Raw genomic sequence first — 26,210 nt, 5'->3', positions numbered from 1 at the left:
AGTCAACAGCCATCAGATAATACAGTTTGCATGAAAGGGTGTACATGGTCTGCAACAATGCTGAGGTAGGTGGTACGTGTCAAAGTAACATCCACATGGATGCCAGGACCTTGGTTTTTGATCTCTAAAAATGTGAGAAATTTAAACATGTATTCATCCTGATCATAAAGTATGTTTATTCAGCGTCTATTTACATTGTTACAGCTGTATTTTACAATTGAAATGTTCACATTATTTAAATGTATGTAAAGTACATTGTATACTAGCTGTTTACTTTTTTCCCTAAGTAAAAACTGTTATTACCTCAACATGTCATTACCGACACATAACTTCTTGTGATGGTAAAGACACTTAGTGATGGTAATAACAGGTTTTTAGTTTCACCATCACTATCTTATTAACTCTTTAATAATTAAAGCTAATTAAAGCTAAATAAGCATAATGGTTTTATTATACAAGGAAACATTAATTTTCACTGATTAGTCAATATGGCCCACAAGATATCAGCAGAGATCCAGTAAAATATCAGTAATTACATGAAAAAGAAAAGGTAAGTTTAAAGTAATATCACAACCTTCAAAATGGGAACAAGGGAGCATCGTAAGGGGAATTAGCTCAAATGGTAGAGCGCTCGCTTAGCATGTGAGAGGTAGCGGGATCGATGCCCGCATTCTCCAGTGCAGATACATTATGATTATTTAAGGGTATCATGTAATATGAAACTCGTTGCGGCATCGCTTAATGAAACGCAGCATCAAAAATTATGATCAGGATTTAAGTGAGTCTTTAAGGCAACAAAAAATATGTGGGTATTAATATCTAAAACTCAGTGCATTATTAGGCTACACATAAATATAGATTTAAACTGTCCTCTATTTACTACAGTCTGTTTGAAACAACTAGTTGGTGTGGAGAACATGTTACACACACAGAGCGCTATTATTTCAAGCTTATCAAGTACATGCTATTTCACTTAATAACATCTCACAAAGTACAAATTCTTCAACTTTCTAATTAAACCATGTTGTACGGGACATTTCCGCTCACCTAATGCAGTAATAAACAACTCTCCCAAACAGGGACTTGAACCCTGGACCCTCAGATTAAAAGTCTGATGCTCTACACTACACTACATCTAGTGTTCGATTGAATATCCTACAACCAGCACAAACAGGGTTTGAGTTATTAACAAATAATCCAGTCAGTTAAAAACCCAACAAGAAGGCTGTACCTAATACATTCATACCAGATAAAACACACCCTAACATGCTAGTGCCGTTACAGTGCTAAGAATGGTCCACCCAAAATCATTATTTGGTCAGTTGGAGTGCTCATATGGGGCTCCTTTTCTATTGATATATGATGTGGTGTCAACGGTACCCAAGCTAGTCAGGATGCGGTCTAAGGTGCTGCGATCTGTAACCCTCTACCATACATAATAATGTGAAAAGATACAACAGTTCATCCAAAGCTTAGTTCACGTGGGGGTGTTGTGGGATTGGTATTAGACCTTTGCAAGCAGGTCAGGATGGTTGAGTGGTCTAAGGTGCTGTGTTTAGTTTGCAGTCTCCCCTGGAGGTGTAGGTTTAAATTCCACTTTTAACATTTTACATTTACATTTTCTGCATTTAGCAGACGCTCTCATCCAGAGCGACTTACAGAAGTGCTTCCATAGTAAACATTTCATTTCTCAAGTTTTAGTAAACAACAGTCAAAGAACACAAATCTGCTGAAACCTGTTAGAAGTGTTTTTTTGTTAGTTTTTTTGGAAATGGAAAAAAAAATGTTAGTAAATAAGTACAAGTCAGCTTAAGTGTTTAGTAAAAAGGTGGGTTTTTAATCGTTTTTTAAAGACAGCAAGAGACTCAGATGTTCGGACAGACAGAGGAAGTTCATTCCACCACTTGGGTGCTAGAACAGAGAAGAGCCTTGATGCTTGTCTTCCTTTAGTCCTGGGTGGGGGCTCAAGTCGAGCGAGACTAGTGGCTCGGAGGTTGCGTGGTACAGAGCGGGGTTTGATTAGACCACGATGGTAGCTTGGGGCTGGTCCATTTTTGGCTTTGTAGGCAAGCATCAGTGTTTTAAACTGAATGTGTGCAGCTACAGCTCATGCTTTATACAAATTTACATCTTTAACCCTCTACCATACATAATAATGTGAAAAGATTTGTTTCAAGATTGTTTCAAAGTTATTGCATGTTTGTCAATTTAAAAAAATTAATAAAGGTCTTTAAACTAAACGATGAATGAAAATAGAGCGAAAACTGACCTCATTTTTGACGCAGCGTTTCAGTGAGCAATGACGAAACGATTCTTACATTACGTGTTGCCTTTAAACGATCATAATGTTTCTGCATTGGAGAATGCGGGCATCGATACCGCTATCTCTCACACGCGAAGCAAGCGCTCTACCAATTGAGCTAATTGCTCGTATAAAGAACTCGCCTTTACCCTTTGTAAATTGTAATGTACTAACAGATCATTGATGCTGCATTATAAAGTGGGGGTTCAACGTGTTTAAGCTCACGTACTCACGTTTATCGCAGCCTTTAGGACGAACTGAACCAAATTGTAACTTTGTACCACTGACAGACTGACTTAAGGGTTGATGCTGCATTATGTAAGAGCCAAAATAGTGCAGGATATACCAACTGTTTAGTGCAGAGCAATAACAAAGCAGCTCTGTGAAGCAAGAACTAAAATTATGATGGATGTCATTCAACATAAAATATGTAGGTATTAATATCTAAAACTCAGTGCATTATTAGGCTGCACATAAATATAGATTTAAACGGTCCTCTATTTACTACAGTCTGTTTAAAACAACTAGTTGGTGTGGAGAACATGTTACACATGCAGTGTGCAATTATTTCAAGCTTATCAAGTACATGCTATTTTACTTAGAAATATCTCACAAAGTACAAATTCTTCATCATTCTAAACAAAGCATGTAGTACGGGACATTACCGCTCACCTAATGCAGTAAGAAACAACTCACCCGAACAGGGACTTGAACCCTGGACCCTCAGATTAAAAGTCTGATGCTCTACCGACTGAGCTATCCGGGTTCCTGCCTTCTCTTTGACTTTCATTTAAAAACCAGTCTGAAGAAGAAAGTTCATCACCAACTCATGATGTTTACCAGTTTGGTGTAGCTTGTGCTCCATCACAAGTGTGGTGACTGCACTTGCAAACCTCTTTGACTTCTATTGGAAAATGCAGGTAGAAATTGCATACGTAGTTGCTCGTTTCGATCTGCCCCTTAAACAGTGGTAGCGTGGCCGAGCGGTCTAAGGCGCTGGATTAAGGATCCAGTCCCTTCGGGGGCGTGGGTTTGAATCCCACCACTGCCAACTCATGCTTTTCAACGCCGGCTCCATGTTTACCCACCCAATGCAACGTATACTCAATCACAATCCCAAGTGTGGCACATGCCCTTTTTGACCCATAACCTTCTTTTATGTAACTGTGCACACAAACCTTAACTTGGTGTACCTTTGTATTGTTGCTGTTATCTCTAGCATCACTCTGACTACATGCAACTATGATATAATAGGAAAAAAATTTACTCACCCAATAACTGTGTTTATATCTAAAATGGAACGCAGACACTGTGAAAACAGCATACGTTCTAAAGCCAATGAGCTTTTGAACAAGCTCAAACACACCGATGCACCACGAAGTCTTAAATTAAGCATACAGCACGATGGTTTAGCAGAAGAAATGTTGTAAGAAAGGAAGCCCTTAAATACTGACCGTCTTGTTGCTCTGCTTGCAAGCTTACTGTAACAAAAGAATGGTCGTGTATCTGATGGGTTAAGATTAGTCGCTACTCCAACAGTTCTTCACTGTGGCTGGTTAAATGCTGGAAATTACCGCTTACCTAATGCAATAGGAAGCAACTCACTCGAACAGGGACTTGAACCCTGGACCCTCAGATTAAATGTCTGATGCTCTACCGACTGACCTATCCGGGCTCTGCAACCTGCTTTAATCCTCACAAGAATGTGACTTAAATTACAAACTTTAACATATGTTGTCCTGTAGAACTTCAATTAATATACAATTTTTTTATTTCTGTTTTGGCTGTCTTGAAGGCGATTATATCAAGTTTTAGGTGAAGTATGTTGCTGCTTACACACACTAAAAAAAACATCTCAGGAGGAGAATTTTGCAGGTAGATTACAAACAGATTCCTTTCTTTCACCTTTTTCCGTTTTTCCTGTATCAATTGCACGATTGTTTTCCAGTCCTTAAATGTTATGTGCATTTATATGTGGCAAGAAAAAAAAATCCATAAAAATCTAATTGAGTTAGCAAAGAACCTTGAATTATACTAAAGAGTTCTTCAAGTAGAAACAGTTCTAGCAAAAACACAAAAAACCCTTAAGACTTCTTAGTCTTAGTTTTTTATTATTTCAAATGACATTAATAATTTGTAATCACTGATTTGTGAGATATCAGCAGTAGTAGATCATGTTTAACTGGTTTAATATTGTTTAAGCGCTGATTATCGGCTGTTTTTCCTGAGTATGTTGGGCGGTTTTCCATGCATTTTGGCGGACTTTGAGATGCGAAATCTGGCAACCCTGGTTGAAGCATTCATTCATATTTTGGAGCGATGTATGTTTGTATGCTAGTAGTTTGTATGCTAGCAAACTGCTGTATATTTACATTGACATTTTCTCTTCTGTCTAAACATTTTTGGAATTGGGTTTGTAAAAGTAAGCGATATTGTGGATAATATATTTAATGAGCTAAACTAACTGAGAGAAGCGCTAACGGTGGTGGAAGAGTCTAAAAGGGTTTGGAACATAGTCGTATCATCATAGCAGTACAACACAGTTTTGTCCGTAGCATCCGAAAATATCCAGAAGCTAATATACAAAAAACGTTTATTTTAATAAACTTACCTTAAACTTGTTAATAAAGTATGACTATAAAATCTAAACAAACACAGTATCCGCTGCTGCAGTCTCTACACAAACTTTTCTGCACTGAAATCTCAAGGACACATTTTATGGATATTACGGTAATGCACTGAAAACGCGTCCTACAGTCATGCAAGCACATACAACAGTGTGAGTTTACACTAATCAACCATAACATTAAAACCACCTCCTTGTTTCTACACTCACTGTCTATTTTATCAGCTCCACTTACCATATAGAAGCACTTTAAAGTTCTACAATTATTGACAGGACCACCACAGAGCAGGTATTATTTAGGTGGAGGATCATTCTCAGCACTGCAGTGACACTGACATGGTGGTGGTGTGTTAGTGTGTGTTGTGCTGGCATGAGTGGATCTGACACAGCAGCGCTGCTGGAGTTTTTAAATACCGTGTCCACTCACTGTCCACTCTATTAGACACTCCTACCTAGTTGGTCCACCTTGTAGATGTAAAGTCCGAAACGATCAGTCATCTATCGCTGCTGTTTGAGTTGGTCATCTTCTAGACCTTCATCAGTGGTCATAGGACGCTTCCCACTGGGTGCTGATGGCTGGATGTTTTTGGTTGGTGGACTATTCTCAGTCCAGCAGCGCTGCTGTGTCTTATCCAGTCATTCCAGCACAACACACACTAACACACCACCACCTGAATTTCCTGCATAAATTTGTAATAAAATATTTTCTGCCTTACTCAGCTCTCTGCTTCCTTGTATAGAAATAGGCTAAAAACAGGGGGCAGTTAGTCCTGCTTGCCACAACAAAGGACATTGGATAAATGTTTTGTTTAGAAAGGGTTAAAATTGCTGTACATTTCTGTAATCTTTATAAACTGAAGTTACGACTCATATTGAACAAAACTGATCTCTTACTTTGCTTATTTCCATAAAACGTGAAATATGACATGGCAGCCATTTTTAAAAGAAAGTTCATGAGCTGCTTGCCACACACCCACAAATGTGACATTACTAAAAAGCTCAGGATGTACTCTATAAAATACAGTAGTACTCAAATGGATTGCATAAACGGTGCTTGAGTTAGAGATCTCAGACACGTCAAGTCAAATTTATTTATATAGCGCTTTTTACAATGAACATTGTCTCAAAGCAACTTTACAAAATCCAGGACCAACAGACCAAAAACCCCTATTGAGCAAGCCGAGGGCGACTGTGGCAGGGAAAAACTCAGGAAGAAACCTTGATAGGAACCAGACTCAGCAGGGACCCGTCCTTCTTGGGTGGCCTGGAGGATATTTTAAATAAATAGGATTTACACAAATCATACAAACACAAAATAAAATTGAACTGAAAGTTGTAACTAGCAAAAAAATAATGTAAGTTCTTCATTGTTCAGTCCAGTCTGTGATAAAGTCCGTTTTAAGTTCTGGACATTTTTGGTGCAAACACGCCAGGTTACCGTCACATCTAGTAGGAGCAGCATTATTGGCACTGCAGTCTCGACTTGCAGTCTTTAACTTCGAGAGGGTGAACAGGTTTCCGTCAGAGCCACCTCGGGTTAAAACAACAGAAGATGTTGTTACAATGTGAAATCGTTAAGAGTAAAATATCAGAGAGTTTTACAGGTTTAGACTCCAGCACCCCTAACTATTACAGCATAACTAGGTTTGCTTGTTTAGTTTGAAAAGACCAATCAAAAGCCTGAGTAAATAAATATGTTTTCAATCTAGACTTGAACATAGAGACTGTGTCCGAGTTCTGACAGCGGATCTCCCTAAGTTTGAAGCAGATCTGTGATGGAAATGTTGTGTTTCAATAAACAATAGTCATCAGGAGCAATTTTGTAAATTTGGGGTTTGCCTCCACCTAGTGGACATTTTCAGAAATGCAATTTATTACAGGTTAGAACATAACATTAAAACAACCTCCTTGTTTCTAGACTCACTGTCCATTTTATCAGCTCCGCTTACCATATTGAAGCACTTTGTAGTTCTACAATTACTGACTGTAGTCCATCTGTTTCTCTACATAATTTTAAAACCTGGAGAACGCGGGCATCGATCTCACTACCTCTCACATGCTAAGCGAGCGCTCCACAATTTGAGCTAATTCCCCTTATGAAGGGGAATTACCATTTACCATTTGTAAATTGTAATGTACTAACAGAGCATTGATGCTGCATTATGTAAGGGCCACAATAGTGCAGGATATACCAACTGTTTAGTGCAGTGCAATAACAAAGCAGCTCTGTGAAGCAAGAACTGAAATTATAATGCATGTTATTCAACATAAAATATGTGGGTATTAATATCTAAAACTCAGTGCATTATTAGGCTGCACATACATATATATTTAAACTGTCCTCTTTTTACTACAATCTGTTTGAAACAGCTGGACGTACAACTAGATGGTGTGGAGAACATGTTACACATACAGTGTGCTATTATTTCAAGCTGATCAAGTACATGCTATTTCACTTACAAACGTCTCACAAAGTACAAATTCCTTCATCATTCTAAACAAACCACGTAGTACGGGACATTAACGCTTACCTAATGCAGTAGGAAGCAACTTGCCTGAACAGGGACTTGAACCCTGGACCAACAGATTAAAAGTCTGAGGCTTTACCGACTGAGCTATCCGGGCTCTGCAACCTGCTTTAATCCTCACAAGGACGTGACTTGAATTACAAACTTTAACATACGTTGTCCTGTAAAACTTCAATTCATATAAAAAGGTTTTATACCTGTTTCGACTCTTTTGAAGTCACTTAATACACTATATTGCCAAAAGTACTCACTAGTCAGCATGGCCGAGCTGTCTAATGTGCTGTGTTCAGGTCACAGTCTCCCTTGGAGGTGTGGGTTCGAATCCCACTTCTGACAGCGCATGCTATATACAAATTTACAACTTTAACTCCCTACCATACATAACAATCTGAAAAGATATAGTTTCAGTGAGCAATGACGCATTGACTTTCGTATTACGTGATGCCATTAAATTATCACAATGTCTGTACACTAGAGAATGCGGGCATAGATCCCTCTACCTCTCGCGTGTTAAGCAAGCGCTCTACCATTTAAGCTAATTCCCCTTACGAAGGACCCTTTGTAAATGGTCATGTACTAACAGAGTGTTGATGCTGCATTATGTAAGGGCCACAATAGTGCAGGATATACCAACTGTTTAATGTAGTGCAATTACTACAGTCTGTTTGAAACAGCTTGGCATACAACAAGTTGGGGTGGAGAACATGTTGCACATACAGTGTATCACAAAAGTGAGTACACCCCTCACATTTCTGCAGATATTTAAGTATATCTTTTTATGGGACAACACTGACAAAATGACACTTTGACACAATGAAAAGTAGTCTGTGTGCAGCTTATATAACAGTGTAAATTTATTCTTCCCTCAAAATAACTCAATATAGCTGCTCAGGTGGCGCAGCGGTAAAAAGAAACGCGCTACAACCAGGGCTGTATTCTGAGAGCGTGGTATCGAATCCAGCCTTGCTTTACTGGTTCGAAGCTGAGTGGCTATATGAGCAACGATTGGCCGGTTGCTCATGTGGGGGGTGGGACAAAGAACCGGATGTGGGTCTCTCTCTGTCAGAATGCGATTGCGTTCTCTGCCGGCTGATTGGAGGCGCTTACACGGAGATGAGAGAGGGTGCCCTTAGAGTATGTCTCTCCGCATGCAACGCTAGGTGGCGCCAAACTCATCAATGTGTGGGTGGCAAAGATGCATCTGGCTGCTGCTCGTGTTTCGGAGGGGATACGGGTTAGCTTCAATCACCTCCATCAGGGCAGGGTTCGGCATAGACAGAGAGGAAGCACGATGCTAATTGAACAATTGGATGCGCTAAAAGGGGAGAAAAAGGGGTAAAAATTTAAGAAAAATAATAATAATAACTTAATATACAGCCATTAATGTCTAAACCACCGGCAACAAAAGTGAGTACACCCCTAAGAGACTACACCCCTAAATGTCCAAATTGAGCACTGCTTGTCATTTTCCCTCCAAAATGTCATGTGATTTGTTAGTGTTACTAGGTCTCAGGTGTGCATAGGGAGCAGGTGTGTTCAATTTAGTAGTACAGCTCTCACACTCTCTCATACTGGTCACTGAAAGTTCCAACATGGCACCTCATGGCAAAGAACTCTCTGAGGATCTTAAAAGACGAATTGTTGCGCTACATGAAGATGGCCAAGGCTACAAGAAGATTGCCAACACCCTGAAACTGAGCTGCAGCACAGTGGCCAAGATCATCCAGCGTTTTAAAAGAGCAGGGTCCACTCAGAACAGACCTCGCGTTGGTCGTCCAAAGAAGCTGAGTGCACGTGCTCAGCATCACATCCAACTGCTGTCTTTGAAAGATAGGTGCAGGAGTGCTGTCAGCATTGCTGCAGAGATTGAAAAGGTGGGGGGTCAGCCTGTCAGTGCTCAGACCATACGCCGCACACTACATCAAATTGGTCTGCATGGCTGTCACCCCAGAAGGAAGCCTCTTCTGAAGTCTCTACACAAGAAAGCCCGCAAACAGTTTGCTGAAGACATGTCAACAAAGGACATGGATTACTGGAACCATGTCTTATGGTCTGATGAGACCAAGATTAATTTGTTTGGTTCAGATGGTCTCAAGCATGTGTGGCGGCAATCAGGTGAGGAGTACAAAGATACGTGTGTCATGCCTACAGTCAAGCATGGTGGTGGGAATGCCATGGTCTGGGGCTGCATGAGTGCAGCAGGTGTTGGGGAGTTACATTTCATTGAGGGACACATGAACTCCAATATGTACTGTGAAATACTGAAGCAGAGCATGATCCCCTCCCTCCGGAAACTGGGTAACAGGGCAGTGTTCCAGCATGATAATGACCCCAAACACACCTCTAAGACGACCACTGCTTTATTGAAGAAGCTGAGGGTAAAGGTGATGGACTGGCCAAGCATGTCTCCAGACCTAAACCCAATAGAACATCTTTGGGGCATCCTCAAGCGGAAGGTGGAGGAGCGCAAAGTCTCGAATATCCGCCAGCTCCGTGATGTCGTCATGGAGCAGTGGAAAAGCATTCCAGTGGCAACCTGTGAAGCTCTGGTAAACTCCATGCCCAGAAGAGTTAAGGCAGTTTTGGGAAATAATGGTGGCCACACAAAATATTGACACTTCAGGAACTTTCACTAAGGGGTGTACTCACTTTTGTTGCCGGTGGTTTAGACATTAATGGCTGTATATTGAGTTATTTTGAGGGAAGAATACATTTACACTGTTATATAAGCTGCACACAGACTACTTTTCATTGTGTCAAAGTGTCATTTTGTCAGTGTTGTCCCATGAAAAGATATACTTAAATATCTGCAGAAATGTGAGGGGTGTACTCACTTTTGTGATACACTGTACAAGGTGCTATTATTTCAAGCTGATCAAGTACATGCTATTTCACTTAGAAATATCTCACAAAGTACAAATTCTTCAACTTTCTGAATAAACCATGTAGTAAAGGAAATTACCACTTACCTAATGCAGTAAGAAACAACTCGCCCGAACATGAACCCTGGACCCTCAGATTAAAGTCTGATGCTCTACCGACTGAGCTATCCGGGCTGTAGAGATCCGTGCTATCTCTCTTGAAGGCGATTATATAAAGTTTTAGGTGAAGTATGTTGCTGCTTACACACACAAAGAAAAACATCTCGGGAGGAGAATTTTGCAGGTAAATTACAAACAGATTCCTTTCTTTCACTTTTTTCCTTTTTTCCTGTATCAATTGCACGATTGTTTTCCAGTCATTAAAATGTTATGTGCATTTATATGTGGCAAGAGAAAAAAAAATCCATAAAACTCAAATTGAGTTAGCAAAGAACCTTAAATTATACTAAAGAGTTCTTCAAGTAGAAACAGTTCTACCAAGAACACAAAAAGAACCCTTAAGAAACACTTCTTAGTGCTACATACATTAGTTGTATTCTAGAGGTCAGCATGCGATGAAACTGTGATAGAAACAGACATCGTTTTACTTTATACAACAGTTAGTTCCGACCTTACAATCTGATTGGTTGAGAAGTGATATTCGTGATAACAGCACAGCCTTTTCACACCACAACTGTATTACTTCGCTGACGCGTTGCCAGTAACAACAAGCTTCATGCACACAAACGCGCACGCAGGCGACACAGACCTTTTTCCCGATCGCGTTTTAAATCCGTTATCTGATATACAATCTAGCGCACTGTGTAGGGAACATAAATCAGTTGTCTAATTCACTGTCTAGTGCACTATGTAGGGAACATGAATCCGTGATCTGATACACAATCTAGTGCACTATGTAGGGAACATTAATGTGTTTGTAACGCGAACAGTTAGTTTAATAGCCCAGTTAGCAGCTCCTAAAAGTTCTGTTATCACCAATATCCTTTGGTGTGTGCAAGAGGTTTTTTATTTATTTTTTTCCTTCGGAGGTTCTTGCCTTTTTCTTCTTGTTGTTCTTACCTCCCTGAAATGAGTTTTTGCAACTTGGGATGTCTGCTTTGTAGTGTTAAACTTTATATTCGTTGTGGAACTACTTTTTGGCAGAAGGTATTGTCAATATTAAAGCATATTTATTATGAAATTCAGGGCTTCTTTGATTTATTTTTTTTCTTTATTTTGTAAAAACTGTTGTATAAAAGCAATAGAACACTTGAGGTCATGTGTTATCGCAAATAACATCACGGCTGCGACCGAATCACAGCCGTGATGTTATTCGCGATAACACACTCCCTCTCGTGTTCTATTGCTTGATTCTAACGCAAAATTAACTGTATTCATAATATGCCATCTGATGGACGATTGAATAGCCTACAACAAGCACAAACAGGGTTTGAGTTCTTAATAAATAATCCAGTCAGTTAAAAACCCAAAAAGAAGGCTGTACCTAATACACTCATACCAGAGAAAACACACCCTAACATGCTAGTGCCGTTACAGTGCTAACAATAGTCCACCCAAAAACATTATTTGGTCAGTTGGAGATCTCATATGGGGCTCCCTTTCTATTGATATATGATTTACAACCTAGTGACAAAGTGTACAGTGCAGCAAATGGGTTACAATCAGTACATTTACCATACATAATAATGTGAAAAGATTAAGCAGTTCGTACAAATGGTGGTGTCGATGGTACCCAAGCTAGTCAGGATGAGGTCTAAAACGCTAAGTTCAGGTCACAGTGTCCCATGAGGCGTGGGTTTGAATCCCACTTCTGACTGCTAGTGCTTTATACAAATTTATGTCTTTAACCTTCTAACATACTGTATATATATATATACTGTACATAATAATGTGAAAAGATTCAGCACTTTGTACAAATCTTTGGCCATGTGGGGGTGTTGTTGGTAATTGGCATTAGGACCTTACAAGCGTGTCAGGATGGCCGAGCGGTCTAAGGCGCTGTGTTCAGGTCGCAGTCTCCCCTGGAGGTGTGGGTTCGAATCCCACTTCTGACATCTCATGCTTTATGCAAGTTTACTTCTTCAGAGGACACAGCCATCAGGGAATACAGTTTGCATGAACTGGGTGTACATGGTCTGCAACAATGCTGAGGTAGGTGGTACGTGTCAAAGTAACATCCGCATGGATGCCAGGACCCAGGCTTTTGATCTCTAAAAGTGTGAGAAATTTAAACATGTATTCATCCTGATCATAAAGTATGTTTATCAGCGTCTATTTACATTGTTACAGCAGTATTTTACAACTGAAATGTTAACATTATTTAAATGTATGTAAAGTACATTGTATACTAGCTGTTTACTTTTTTCCTAAGTAAAAACTGTCATTACCTCAACATGTCATTACCAACACATAACTTCTTGTGATGGTAAAGACACTTAGTGACGGTAATAACAGGTTTTTAGTTTCACCATCACTATCTTATTAACTCTTTAATAATTAAAGCTAAATAAAGCTAAATAAGCATAATGGTTTTATTATACAAGGAAACATTAATTTTCACTGATTAGTCAATATGGCCCACAAGATATCAGCAGAGATCCAGTAAAATATCAGTAATTACATGAAAATTTACCCCTTTTTCAGCGCATCCAATTGTTCAATTAGCATCGTGCTTCCTCTCTGTCTATGCCGAACCCTGCTCTGACGGAGGTGATTGAAGCTAACCCGTATCCCCTCCGAAACACGAGCAGCAGCCAGATGCATCTTTGCCACCCACACATTGCGGAGAGACACACCCTAAGGGCACCCCCTCCCATCTTTGTGTAAGCGCCTCCAATCAGCCGGCAGAGAACGCAATCGCATTCTGACAGAGAGAGACCCACATCCGGTTCTTTGTCCCACCCCCCACATGAGCAACCGGCCAATTGTTGCTCATATAGCCACTCAGCTTCGAACCAGTAAAGCAAGGCTGGATTCGATACGACGCTTCTCAGAATCCAGCCCTGGTTGCAGCGCGTTTCTTTTTACCGCTGCGCCACCTGAGCGGCAAGAAAAGGTAAGTTTAAAGTAATATCACAACCTCCAAAATGGGAACAAAGGTGCATCGTAAGGGGAATTAGCTCAAATGGTAGAGCGCTCGCTTAGCATGTGAGAGGTAGTGGGGTCGATGCCTGCATTCTCCAGTGCAGATACATTATGATTATTTAAGGGTTTCATGTAATATGAAACTCGTTGCGGCATCGCTTAATCGCAGCTTCAAAAATTAGATCAGGATTTAAGTGAGTCTTTAAGGCAACAAAAAATATGTGGGTATTAATATCTAAAACTCAGCGCATTATTAGGCTACACATAAATTTACATTTTCAGCATTTAGCAGACACTTTTATCCAAAGCAACTTACACAATGAGCAATTGAGGGTTAAGGGCCTTGCTCAGGGACCCAACAGTAGCAACTTGGTGGTGGCGGGGCTTGAACCGGCAACCTTCTGTTTACTAGTCCAGTACCTTAATCACTGAGCTATCACTGGCCCAGTGATAAATATAAGTATAGATAAATATATAAATATAAATATAGATTTAAACTGTCCTCTATTTACTACAGTCTGTTTGAAACAACTAGTTGGTGTGGAGAACATGTTACACACACAGAGTGCTATTATTTCAAGCTTATCAAGTACATGGTATTTCACTTAATAACATCTCACAAAGTACAAATTCTTCAACTTTCTAATTAAACCATGAAGTGCGGGACATTACCGCTCACCTAATGCAGTAATAAACAACTCGCCCAAAGAGGGACTTGAACCCTGGACCCTCAGATTAAAAGTCTGATGCTCTACCGACTGAGCTACCCGGGATCTGCAAATTGCTTTAACCCTCACAAGGATGTGACTTGAATTACAAACTTTAACATACGTTGTCCTGTAGAACAGTTCCAGCAAGAACACAAAAAAAAAAACCCTTAAGAAACACTTCTTAGTACTACATACATTAGTTGTATTCCACACAGGTCAGCATGCGACATCGTTTTACTTTCTAACTGTATTCATATTATGCCATCTATATTACGGTGGCCCGCTGAGTTAAAACACAATAACATTTACAAAACAAACAAAAGCTGACATGTCAACAACAATAAGGAAAAACGCGAATATATTAAGAGACAACACAAATTCTTTAAAGTGGAACGCAATTACATTAAGGGAGAACACAACGAAATTAAGGAAACACGAATACACACTACACTACATCTAGTGGTCGATTGAATAGCCTACAACCAGCACAAACAGGGTTTGAGTTATTAACACATAATCCAGTCAGTTAAAAACCCAACAAGAAGGCTGTACCTAATACACTCATACCAGAGAAAACACACCCTAACATGCTAGTGCCGTTACAGTGCTAAGAATGGTCCACCCAAAATCATTATTTGGTCAGTTGGAGTGCTCATATGGGGCTCCCTTTCTATTGATATATGATGTGGTGTCAACGGTACCCAAGCAAGTCAGGATGCGGTCTAAGGTGCTGCGTTCAGGTCACAGTCTCTCATTGAGGCGTGGGTTTGAATCTCACTTCTGACAGCTCATGCTTTATACAAATTTACATCTTTAACCCTCTACCATACATAATAATATGAAAAGATACTTCTAACATTTTACATTTACATTTTCTGCATTTAGCAGACGCTCTCATCCAGAGCGACTTACAGAAGTGCTTCCATAGTAAACATTTCATTTCTCAAGTTTTAGTAAACAACAGTCAAAGAACACAAATCTGCTGAAACATGTTAGAACCAAAGTGTTTTTTTTGGGGGGTTTTTTTGGAAATGGAAAAAAAATGTTAGTAAATAAGTACAAGTCAGCTTAAGTGCTTAGTAAAAAGGTGGGTTTTTAATCATTTTTTAAAGACAGCAAGAGACTCAGATGTTCGGACAGACAGAGGAAGTTCATTCCACCACTTGGGTGCTAGAACAGAGAAGAGCCTTGATGCTTGTCTTCCTTTAGTCCTGGGTGGGGGCTCAAGTCGAGTGAGACTAGTGGCTCGGAGGTTGCGTGGTACAGAGCGGGGTTTGATTAGACCGCGATGGTAGCTTGGGGCTGGTCCATTTTTGGCTTTGTAGGCGAGCATCAGTGTTTTAAACTGAATGCGTGCAGCTACAGCTCATGCTTTATACAAATTTACATCTTTAACCCTCTACCATACATAATAATGTGAAAAGATTTGTTTCAAGATTGTTTCAAAGTTATTGCATGTTTGTCAATTAAAAAAATTAATAAAGGTCTTTAAACTAAACGATGAATAAAAATAGAGCGTAAACTGACCGCATTTTTGACGCAGCGTTTCAGTGAGCAATGACGAAACAAGTCTTACATTACGTGTTGCCTTTAAACGATCATAATGTTTCTGCATTGGAGAATGCGGGCATCGATCCCAATACCTCTCGCACGCGAAGCAAGCGCTCTACCAATTGAGCTAATTCCCCTTATAACGAATTCTCCTTTACCCTTTGTAAATTGTAATGTACTAACAGATCATTGATGCTGCATTATAAAGTGGGGGTTCAACGTGTTTAAGCTCACGTACTCACATTTATCGCAGCCTTTAGGACGAACTGAACCAAATCGTAACTTTGTACCACTGACAGACTGTCTTAAGGGTTGATGCTGCATTATGTAGGGGCCAAAATAGTGCAGGATATACCAACTGTTTAGTGCAGTGCAATAACAGAGCAGCTCTGTGAAGCAAGAACTAAAATTATGATGCATGTCATTCAACATAAAATACGTGGGTATTAATATCTAAAACTCAGTGCATTATTAGGCTGCACATAAATATAGATTTAAACGGTCCTCTATTTACTACAGTCTGTTTAAAACAACTAGTTGGTATGGAGAACATGTTACACACACAGAGTGCTATTATTTCAAGCTTATCAAGTACATGCTATTTTACTTAGAAATATCTCACAAAGTACAAATTCTTCATCATTCTAAACAAAGCACGTAGTACGGGACATTACCGCTCACCTAATGCAGTAAGAAACAACTCGCCCGAACAGGGACTTGAACGCTGGACCCTCAGATTAAAAGTCTGATGCTCTACCGACTGAGCTATCACAAGTGTGGCAATTGCACTTGCAACCTCTTTGACTTCTATTGGAAAATGCAGGTAGAAATTGCATACGTAGTTGCTCGTTTCGATCGGCATCTTAACTAGTGGTAGCGTGGCCGAGTGGTCTAAGGCGCTGGGGGGCGTGGGTTCGAGTCCCACCACTGCCAACTCATGCTTTTCATCTTTAAAAGAAAGTTCGTGAGCTGCAATCAAATGGATTGCATAAACGGTGCTTGAGTTAGAGATCTCAGACACATGTCAAGTCAAATTTATTTATATAGCGCTTTTTACAATGAACATTGTCTCAAAGCAACTTTACAAAATCCAGGACCAACGGACCAAAAACCCCTATTGAGCAAGCCGAGGGCGACTGTGGCAGGGAAAAACTCAGGAAGAAACCTTGAGAGGAACCAGACTCACCAGGGTCCCGTCCTTCTTGGGTGGCTTGGAGGATACTTTAAATTAATAGGATTTACACAAATCATACAAACACAAAATTAAATTGAACTGAAAGTTGTAACTAGCAAAAAAATAATGTAAGTTCTTCATTGTTCAGTTCAGTCTGTGATAAAGTCCGTTTTAAGTTCTGGACATTTTTGGTGCAAACACGCCAGGTGGTTTCCGTCACATCTAGTAGGAGCAGCATTGTTGGCACTGCAGTCTCGACTTGCAGTCTTTAACCTCGAGAGGGTGAACAGGTTTCCGTCAGAGCCACCTCGGGTTAAAACAACAGAAGATGTTGTTACAATGTGAAATCGTTAAGAGTAAAATATCAGAGAGTTTTACAGGTTTAGACTCCAGCACTTTAACAGGTCAACGTGATTGACATGAAATGTGGCCACTGTTTTTGTAAATTTGCGGATTGCCTCCACCTAGTGGACATTTTAAGAAATGCAATATATTACAGGTTAGAACAGGTGTGGGGAACCTCCGGCCCGTGGGCCGTATACGGCCCCCCCGCTCAATCAAATGTGGCCCGCCATATATTTCCTAGATTTTATTGTCTGGGCTTTATGCAATTAATTAAACTTTAGACGATACAACAGACATAACAAATACGAGTTATGTTGCCACATACTGGTTGCGTGTTGCCACGACATCATTGCCCCAAGATATTCCACAGCTGGTCAAGACCAAACATTCACAACCGTCACATTGAAATTATGATAAGGTAAGTCTGAGATCAAATATAAACACTACATACCATCAGCATCATGTATTTATAAAGCCTATATTAATTTGGCTCTATGTTGCGTCATTGTAGTCTGTAGCCCGTGACCATATATGTAATTATTAATCTGGCCCTCAGTGGGTAGAAGGTTCCCCACCCCTGGGTTAGAACATGACATTAAAACAACCTCTTTGTTTCTAAACTCAACTGTCCATTTTATCAGCTCCACTTACCATATTGAAGCACTTTGTAGTTCTACAATTACTGACTGTAGTCCATCTGTTTCTCTACATAATTTTAAAACCTGGAGAACGAGGGCATTGATCTCACTACCTCTTGCATGCTAAGCGAGCACTCTACCATTTGAGCTAATTCCCCTTACAAAGAGCCGAGTAGGCAAATTTTTGCTCAAGTCCAATCATAAAGACCAATTCCAATACCAGGAGTCGAACTCCGCCGCCTGGGTGAAAACCAGGAATCCTGACCGCTAGACCATATGGGAAATTGCAAGGCTCTGCACCGGCTGACACCAGCATCAGCCACTTCTTTTCGCTCTGCCAAGCCTTTGTCACCTTAACAAGACCTGCATTGTTGGATCTGGGGTACAGAGAACCACACACAAGGAGTTAGAGAGAAAAAAAGGCATAAGGTAACCGAGCCAGCCAAGAGTCGAACCTAGAATCTTCTGACCCGTAGTCAGACGCGTTATCCATTGCGCCACTGACCCCTGCATGAGTGTGGTCATGACCTCCCTGAAGCTCCAGCCACATTTCTGTCTCTTGACCGAGGAGAGAAGCACGGCATACAAAAAGACAGTGCCATGACCTGGATTCGAAACGGGGTTGCTGCGGCCACAACGCAGAGTACTAACCACTATACAATCAAGCTTCCCAGTGGTCAGCCACTGGGGGCTCATGTTGACTGCTCCTTGATAGACTCCCTCATATACCGGGAGTCGAATGCAGGCCACCTGGCTAAAAGCAGTTTAGAGTCAAGTGTATTATGCTAGCAGGGGCCCCCAAGGGGGATAGGTCTCAACTGAGGTGCCAGACTAAACGTACAGCCCAATGTCGGCAGCAGGACGTTGCGTGATGGAAGCAAATTATCAATCTCTTATCAATCTCGTATTGACAATGGCTACAACACTGATCCAGTGTGGCTCCTCACAGGTACCACATTACTGCGCAGGAGAAAGGCCTGGCAATCTACTTCCGTACTATGCCAAGAAAACTTGATGTAGCGTACAACTAAAGGAATGCGATACAGTGCTGGAAGATGCGCCCCTAGGTCGAAAGGCACTCAACAAGCTACTGGGGAAGAGCCGATGGTCGTCTTGAGTAGGATCAATGCTTATGATGCGCCAGAATCAAAGCCGCAAGGTCGTCTTGGTGCTGATGTCGCTTGGTCGAAAGGGAAGATCAAATCAGATATATCATCAGACTAGGAACTTGGAATGTACGAACCATGAACCAAGGCAAACTCGACATTGTCAAAGCCAAAATGGACAGAACAGGACTTGATTTACTCAGAATTAGTGAACTAAAGTGGACTCAATACGGACATTTCCAGTCAAACGAACATTGGGTCTACTATTCTGGAAATGATAACCAAAGACGAAATGGCGTTGCCTTTATTCTTAATCGAAGACTGGCCAATACTGTCCTGAAGTACAACACAGTCAGTGATAGAGTCATCTCGATACGACTACAAGGAGCACCAATCCATGTCACAGTCTACTCACCAACAACAGATGCCAAGGAGGAGGACGTTGAACTATTCTATGAACAAGTTCAAGAGGAAATTGACAGGACGCAAAATCAAGACTTATTCATTATCATGGGAGATTTTAATGCCAAAGTGGGCCATGGCAACGAGGAACTGTTGTTGGAAAGTTTGGACTTAGCAAACGAAATGAAGCTGGAGAAAGATTAATTTACTTTTGTACAAAAAATCAACTGTCCATCATGAACACTTTCTTTCAACATCACAAAAGGAGACTCTACACATGGACATCACCAAATGGGGCCTATAAGAATCAGATTGACTACATATGTGTTTGCCAAAGATGGAGGTCGTCTATCATTACCGTGAAAACACAGCCAGGAGCTGACTGTGGAACTGATCATGAACTTTTAACATCAAAAATTAGAGTCAAGCTGCACAAACGGACTAGACAACAGGCTGTTCCTAACTTTGACTTGACCAAAATACCTGAAGTTTTCTGGAATAGTCTGCACAACCGGTTCACATCTCTGGACACGGATGAAAATAACCCTGAGGAACACATATAAAGACTATTATTACCGAAGAAGCTAGCAAGTCAATAAACAAGAGACAGAAAAGACCCCAGCAGCCGTGGATAACAGAAGAGACTCTAAAGATCATTGAAGAAAGACGAAGGGCAAAGGCAAAGGTAACAAGCAGGCCAGGGACAACATCAGTAAGAGACTAAAGAGAGCCATTCGAACAGACAAAGAACTTTATTACCAAAAGATATGTACAGAGACAGAAAGGGAACATCTGAAGGGAAAGACCAGGAAGGTATACCTAAAGATCAAAAAGATACGACGAAAGTTTCAACCAAGAGTGGGCATGCTAAAAGACGCCAATGGGAACAAACTAACTGAGCCAGAACAGATCAAGAAAAGATGGAAAGAGTACACGGAGCACCTCTATAAGAACGACTCAGTGATATGGGAAGAAATGGAGACTGGCAATGATAGAGAGCCAAACATCCTGAAAGATGAAGTCATCGCTGCGATTACACTTCTGTCAAACAACAAAGCGCCTGGATGTGACAATATTCCACTGGAGCTAATAAAGTCTTCTGAAGCAGCAATTGATGTAATCACATGCCTGTGTCAACAGATATGGACAACTGGTAAATGGCCCAAGGACTGGACAAGATCAGTGTTTATTCCTATTCCGAAGAAGGGAGATGTTACTGACTGTGGAAACTATCGTACTATTGCGCTCATACTTCATGCCAGCAAAATACTACTGAAGATCTTACAAAGACGGTTGCAGCCTTACTTTGACAGAGAGCTGCCGGAGGAACAAGCAGGATTCAGGAGGGGCAGAGGTACAAGAGATGTGATTGCTAACATTAGGTGGATAATGGAAAAGGCCAAAGAATACAACAAGGAGATTTATTTTTGCTTCATTGATTACAGTAAAGCCTTTGACTGTGTTGATCACCAGAAACTTTGGATTACCATGAAGGATATGGGTGGGCCGAGCCATCTGATTAGCCTCATTAGGAACCTTTATACCGACCAAGAAGCAACAGTCTGAACAGAACACGGCGACACGGAATGGTTCAAAGTAGAGCAGGGCGTCAGACAAGGATGCATCCTGTCGCCATTTCTCTTCAATTTGTACGCAGAAGCCATTTTCAGGAAGGCTGGACTAACTGAAAAAGAAGAAGGAATTAAAATTGCTGGACGAATCATCAACAATCTTAGATATGCAGATGATACAACTCTGATAACAACAAGTGCAGATGGAATGAAGGACTTATTACGGAGCATCAAGCTGGAAAGCTCGAACATGAAGCTGTTACTCAACACAAAGAAGACAAAGATATTGACTACTGCCAGATACGACCGGGACACATTTGAGATGGATGGCGACGAACTGGAATTTGTAAAGGACTACAACCTACTCGGAGCGTTGATCACTCAAGATGCGGAAACGACACCGGAAATCAGACGGAGAATAGGTATGGGGAAATCAACAATGAAGTCACTGGACAAGGTCTTCAAATCGAGGAACATTTCACAATTGACGAAAATACGCCTTGTACATAGTTTAGTCTTCTCTGTGGTAACGTACGGATGTGAAACCTGGACAATAAAGAAACAAGACAGAAGAAGAATCAACGCCTTCGAAATGTGGTGTTGGAGAAGGATGTTATCAATACCTTGGACGGTCAGAAGAACAAACAAATCAATTTTGGAACAAATCAAGCCAGACATGTCACTTGAATCAAGGATCACTAAGCTACGACTTGCCTACTTTGGACACATCATACGAAGAGAGCGATCACTGGAGAAGGACATCATGGTCGGAAGAATAGAAGGAACAAGGCGAAGAGGAAGACCAGCAACTCGATGGCTCGACACAATCACAGTAACGGCAGAGAAGACCCTGGCGGACCTATCTAGACTTGCACAGGATCGATATTCCTACAGATCGTTCATCCATCAAGTCGCCATGGATCGAGATCGAGCCGAAGGCCAATAAAAATAAAAAAAGACCATATGGGAAACAGCAAGGCTCAGCACCAGCTGACGCCAGCATCAGCCACTTCTTTCCACTCTGACAAGCCTTTGTCACCTTGACCAGAGCTGCATTGTTGGATCTGGGGTACAGAGAACCACACACAAGGAGTTAGAGAGACAAAAAAAAAGGCACAAGGTAACCAAGCCAGCCAGGAGTAAAACCTAGAATCCCCTGATCCGTAGTCAGACGCGTTATCCATTGCACCACTGGCCCTTGTGGAACCGCGGTCATGACTTTCCTGAAGCTTCGGCCCCATTTCTGTCTCTTGCCTGAGGAGAGCATAGAAACCTTCCAAGCATGGCATACAAAAGGACAGTGCTGCGACCCGGATTCGAATCGGGGTTGCTGCGGCCACAACGCAGAGTACTAACCACTATACGATCACGGCTTCCCAGCGGTCAGTCACTGGTGGCTCATGTCGGCTGCTCCCTGGTAGACTGCAGTCATAGTTCCAACAGAACAAGACGCTTGAGCAACAGCAACAAGGCGCCGAGGAACTAATAGGCAAAGTTTTGCTCAAGTCCAATTCCCATACCTGGAGTCAAACCCGGGCTGCCTGGGTGAAAACCAGGAATCCTGACCGCTGGACCATATGGGAAACTGCAAGCACAGCACTGGCAAAGACAAAGAAAGGGAAGCGCTTCAGTCCGATTTGAACAACTTTGAACCAACGGTCGCTGTGTCGCAGAGCCTGGGATTAGTTCTGCTGGCAGACAAAGCTATTTGTTCATGAATCAGGGCCTGAACAGAGAAACCGACCGACGTTGAGGTGATTCGGCTCCGGACCCTCCCCTGCAGTTTTCCTTCAGCGGACAGGTACACGTTTTTCAGGTGCTCACGATGAATTGTTGGCTTCGCTACCCTGTTTAATTTGTTTCTACTAATAATTGATAGTGTAGCACCTACGCTTGCTAATAACAGTAACAAAAAGGCAGATTGGATTGGAATGTTTGTTGGGTTGATTGGAATGAGACGTCGTTTCTAAAGAAGATAAAAAAGTTTCACCCTTATCTTTAGAGTCTTTTATGTCGTCTTCTTCCTCCACTTCTTGTGTTCCACAAGACGACGGAAAAGACTCTAAAGATAAGGGTGAAACTTTTTTATCTTCTTTAGAAAATGTATCAAATACAGGGACACAGGAACACCCTACAGTTATGCAGCCTAAAAAAAGACGTAAAAGTACAGAATTGTCAGAAAAAAGTGTAAATAAAAAAGCGAAAAGTAAAAGGTCACAAAAAAAAAAAAAAAAATGTTTATTAAATTAACAAAACATAACATATAATACAACACAACATATAACATATAATACAACACATATACCTGGTGTTCATGTGAATTGCATATATAACATTGCTGCGATTGTCCTTGATATGTTATTTTGCCGTTGTAGGGTCCCATTGATATCGAGTTTGGAATCTGCATTAAACTTCCATTCGGGTTCAATTTCAGTTTAACTTTGTATCGCCGTATCCCATACCAAAGTCCGAACTGGTCAAGTGGTTTAAAGACAGGTTGTATGATTACACAAAACCTTGAGATATACTGTTCAATGTCTTCATCGGAAACTCTCCCTGTCCAGAACTTAACATATATATTTTAATGTTCAGTGGGGTTGCACAATCCAGCTCCCAATCCTTCCAAAATCCTTGGCTTCCTCCATTGTTAAAGATTTAAACAAAGTGTTGTAGAGCACACTCTTGGTGAAAGATCAACTCGTAGTCTTTTTTATTGGGAAGTGAGATAAATGAATAAATGTCTGTGACGTTTAGCCATTGACTTTGCATTAGATGAGCACCGATAGTTGATCTGTTTGGAGCTTCAACTTAGCCTACATACCGGATTATGGCCCAATATTTTCCCGTTTGAGAAGTAAAAGTTCCAGTTGATCCCATAGTGGCCTTTATTTAGGTATTTCTCACAGTTTTGACGAAAAGGTGTCAAAGAAACAGCATAATGCCACCTTGCCTCTTCCTGACATTGTTACTGCTCTCGTCGAGATGAAGCAAGTCAATCTAAAGCATGTGCTGTCAGAAGTGAGATTTGAACCCACACCTCCAGTGGACTATGAACTGAACACAGCACCTTAGACCGCTCGGCCATCCTGACTCAGTACATTTACCATACATAATAATGTGAAAATTTTAAGCGGGTCGTACAAATATTAGTCCGTGTGGAGTGAGGGTGGTGTTGATTGTAACTCAGCTAGTCAGGATGGCTGAGCGGTCTAAGGCGCTGTGTTCAGGTCATAGTCTCCACTGGAGGAGTGGGTTCAAATCCCACTTCTGACAGTACTTGCTTTATACAAATTCATGTCTTTAACCCATCATGTCAATTGAAAAAAATAAAAACTTTGGATGCTGTGTTTCAGTGAGCAATGAGTTTCGTGTTACGCGATGCCCTTAAATGATCACAATATTTCTGCACTGGAGAATGCGGGCATCGACCCGGCACGCTAAGCGAGCGCTCTATTATTTCAGCTAATTCCCCTTACAAAGAACCCAACTGGCAAATTTTTGCTCAAGTCCAATCATAAAGACCAATTCCAATACCAGGAGCCGAACTCTGGCAGCCTGGGTGAAAACCAGGAATCCTGACCGCTAGACGATATGGGAAACCGCAAGGCTCTGCACCGGCTGACACCAGCATCAGCCACTTCTTTCTGCTCTGCCAAGTCTTTGTCACCTTAACAAGACCTGCATTGTTGGATCTGGGGTACAGAGAACCACACACAAGGAGTTAGAGAGAAAAAAAGGCATAAGGTAACCAAGCCAGCCAGGAGTCAAACCTAGAATCTTCTAATCCGTAGTCAGATGCGTTATCCATTGCACCACTGGTCCCTGCATGATCACGGTCGTGACCTCCCTAAAGCTCCAGCCCCATTTCTCTTGACCGAGGAGAGAAGCACAGCATACAAAAAGACAGTGCCATGACCTGGATTCGAACCGGGGTTGCTGCGGCCACAACGCAGAGTACTAACCACCATACAATCACAGCTTTCCAGCAGTCAGCCACTGGTGGCTCACGTTGGCTGCTCCCTGATAGACTCCCTCATACACCAGGAGTCAGGCGCAGGCTACCTGGCTAAAAACGAGGAATCCTAACCGCTAGACCATATGGGAAACCGCAAGGCTCAGCACCCGCTGACACCAGCATCAGCCACTTCTTTCCGCTCTGACAATGTGTGGTACAGAGAATCCTACACTCATCCAACTTCTTTCCTCTGACAAGCCTTTGTCACCTTGACAAGACCTGCATTGTTGAATCTGGGGTACAGAGAACCATACACAAAGAGTTAGAGAGACAAAAAAAGGCACAAGGTAACCAAGCCAGCCAGGAGTCAAACCTAGAACCCTCTGACCCGTAGTCAGACGCATTATCCATTGCGCCACTGGCCCCTGTGGAACCACGGTCATGACTTTCCTGAAGCTTCAGCCTCATTTCTGTCTCTTGCCTGAGAAGAGCATAGAAACCTTCCAAACATGGCATACAAAAGGACAGTGCCATGACCGTGGTTGCTGCGGCCACAACGTAGAGTACTATACGACCACGGCTTCCCAGTGGTCAGTCACTGGTGGCTCACGTCGGCTGCTCCCTGGTAGACTGCAGTCATAGTTCCAACAGAACAAGACACTTGAGCAACAGCAACAAGGCGCCGAGGAACTAATAGGCAAAGTTTTGCTCAAGTCCAATCATAAAGACCAATTCCCATACCGGGAGTTGAACCCGGGCCGCCTGGGTGAAAACCAGGAATCCTGACCGCTAGACCACATGGGAAACTGCAAGCACAGCACTGGCAAAGACAAAGAAAGGGAAGCGCTTCAGTCCGATTTGAACAACTTTGAACCAACGGTCGCTGTGTCGCGGAGCCTGGGATTAGTTCTGCTGGCAGACAAAGCCATTTGTTCATGAATCAGGGCCTGAACAGAGAAACCGACCGACGTTGAGGTGATTCGGCTCCGGACCCTCCCCTGCAGTTTTCCTTCAGCGGACAGGTACACGTTTTTCAGGTGCTCACGGTGAATTGTTGGCTTCGCTACCCTGTTTAATTTGTTTCTACTAATAATTGATAGTGTAGCACCTACGCTTGCTAATAACATTAACAAAAAGGCACTAACATTTAACTAGGTTCGAACAGCGGTATACTTTGAAATCATAAGAGGAGTTAAGGTGAAGTTAAACAGCTAACACATTTATTGCCACACAAGCAATGAAATATCACATACAGTGCTGCAAAAAAAACCTTAGAAATAAAGAAATAAAATAGCTCTTACAAATAGGAATTATGTTAAGTGCAAGAGATCTTCAA

At 41.5% G+C, this 26,210-nt stretch overlaps 4 non-coding genes across 4 annotated transcripts; 2 read left to right on the top strand and 2 right to left on the bottom strand.

The window, feature by feature from the left end:
- Window positions 1-2,995: 2,995 nt before the first annotated feature.
- Window positions 2,996-3,068, bottom strand: trnak-uuu (transfer RNA lysine (anticodon UUU)). The gene has a single exon. It is a non-coding gene; the product is annotated as a tRNA-Lys (tRNA).
- Window positions 3,069-3,271: 203 nt separating this feature from the next.
- Window positions 3,272-3,353, top strand: trnal-aag (transfer RNA leucine (anticodon AAG)). The gene has a single exon. It is a non-coding gene; the product is annotated as a tRNA-Leu (tRNA).
- Window positions 3,354-12,309: 8,956 nt separating this feature from the next.
- Window positions 12,310-12,392, top strand: trnal-cag (transfer RNA leucine (anticodon CAG)). The gene has a single exon. It is a non-coding gene; the product is annotated as a tRNA-Leu (tRNA).
- A 13,214-nt stretch (window positions 12,393-25,606) lies between these two features.
- trnae-uuc (transfer RNA glutamic acid (anticodon UUC)) lies at window positions 25,607-25,678 on the bottom strand. The gene has a single exon. It is a non-coding gene; the product is annotated as a tRNA-Glu (tRNA).
- Window positions 25,679-26,210: the final 532 nt, after the last annotated feature.

This window comes from Trichomycterus rosablanca, unplaced genomic scaffold, assembly GCF_030014385.1.
Source record: "Trichomycterus rosablanca isolate fTriRos1 unplaced genomic scaffold, fTriRos1.hap1 scaffold_173, whole genome shotgun sequence".
Classification (NCBI taxonomy): domain Eukaryota; kingdom Metazoa; phylum Chordata; class Actinopteri; order Siluriformes; family Trichomycteridae; genus Trichomycterus; species Trichomycterus rosablanca.
Note: the sequence above shows the minus strand (reverse complement) of the source record. Positions and strands in the feature narration are given on the sequence as shown.